Source organism: Frankliniella occidentalis, unplaced genomic scaffold (genome assembly GCF_000697945.3).
Source record: "Frankliniella occidentalis isolate FOCC.00 unplaced genomic scaffold, Focc_3.1 Scaffold113, whole genome shotgun sequence".
Classification (NCBI taxonomy): domain Eukaryota; kingdom Metazoa; phylum Arthropoda; class Insecta; order Thysanoptera; family Thripidae; genus Frankliniella; species Frankliniella occidentalis.
Window position 1 is genome coordinate 449,486 of NW_026267241.1, and position 1,525 is coordinate 451,010.

Genomic DNA, 1,525 nt, shown 5'->3' on the forward strand with positions numbered 1-1,525 from the left:
CAGGGTCACGCCGAGCACCACGGAAACACTGGTAAAAATACGACCAGGGGATCTACCACCAAGCACCAGTCAAGCAGTCACAAGGACGAGCACGGCGGATCATCTACCAAGCAGTCCAGCGATAACGAGAAGCACCACGGCAACCAGGGTCACGCCGAGCACCACGGCAACCAGGGTCACGCCGAGCACCATGGCAACCAGGGTCACGCCGAGCACCACGGAAACACTAGTAAAAATACGACCAGTGGATCTACTACCAAGCACCAGTCAAGCAACCACAAGGACGAGCACAGCGGATCATCTACCAAGCAGTCCAGCGATAAGGAGAAGCACCACGGCAACCAGGGGCACGCCGAGCACCACGGCAACCAGGGGCACGCCGAGCACCACGGAAACACCGGTAAAAATACGACCAGTGGATCTACCACCAAGCACCAGTCAAGCAGTCACAAGGACGAGCACAGCGGATCATCTACCAAGCAGTCCAGCGATAAGGACAAGCACCACGGCAACCAGGGTCACGCCGAGCACCACGGCAACCAAGGACACGCCGAGCACCACGGCAACCAGGGGCACGCCGAGCACCACGGCAACCAGGGTCACGCTGAGCACCACGGAAACACTGGTAAAAATACGACCAGTGGATCTACCACCAAGCACCAGTCAAGCAGTCACAAGGACGAGCACAGCGGATCATCTACCGAGCAGTCCAGCGATAAGGAGAAGCACCACGGCAACCAGGGTCACGCCGAGCACCACGGCAACCAGGGGCACGCCGAGCACCACGACAACACTGGTAAAAATACGACTAGTGGATCTACCACCAAGCACCAGTCAAGCAGTCACAAGGACGAGCACAGCGGGTCATCTACCAAGCAGTCCAGCGATAAAGAGAAGCACCACGGCAACCAGGGGCACGCCGAGCACCACGGCAACCAGGGGCACGCCGAGCACCACGGCAACCAAGGACACGCCGAGCACCACGGACACCAGGGTCACGCTAAGCAAGGTTCAACCACCCACAAGGATGACCACCACGCAGTCAATGCAAAGCAAGGGTCGACTGCTCATAAGGACGACCACCACCTCGCATCCACTACCAAGCAGGGGTCGACCGCCCACAAGGACGATCACCACGCCGCCTCCACTACCAAGCAGGGGTCGACTGCCCACAAGGACGACCACCAAGCCGCCTCCACTACGAAGCAGGGGTCGACTGCCCACAAGGACGACCACCACGCCGCCTCCACAACCAAGCAGGGGTCGACCGCCCACAAGGACGACCACCACGCCGCCTCCACAACAAAGCAGGGGTCGACTGCCCACAAAGACGACCACCAGGCCGCCTCCACAACCAAGCAGGGGTCGACCGCCCACAAGGACGACCACCACGCCGCCTCCACAACCAAGCAGGGGTCGACCTCGCAAAAGGATGGCCAGCACAACGCCTCGACTGCCAAGCATGGGTCGACCGCCCACAAGGACGAACACAGCGCCGCCAGCACAACCAAGCAAGGGTCGACCG

General features: G+C 60.9%; 1 protein-coding gene and 1 long non-coding RNA gene across 2 annotated transcripts in view; both read right to left on the reverse strand.

Moving 5' to 3' along the window:
- Positions 1–1,525, reverse strand: part of LOC113217849 (serine-rich adhesin for platelets-like) — an 11,168-nt gene that overhangs the window by 4,255 nt on the left and 5,388 nt on the right. The window lies entirely within an intron of this gene.
- LOC127749965 (uncharacterized) lies at positions 941–1,525 on the reverse strand. The gene is made up of 3 exons (XR_008011449.1): positions 1,473–1,525; positions 1,240–1,421; positions 941–1,086 (listed from the first exon to the last, which is right to left on the reverse strand). It is a non-coding gene; the product is annotated as an uncharacterized LOC127749965 (long non-coding RNA).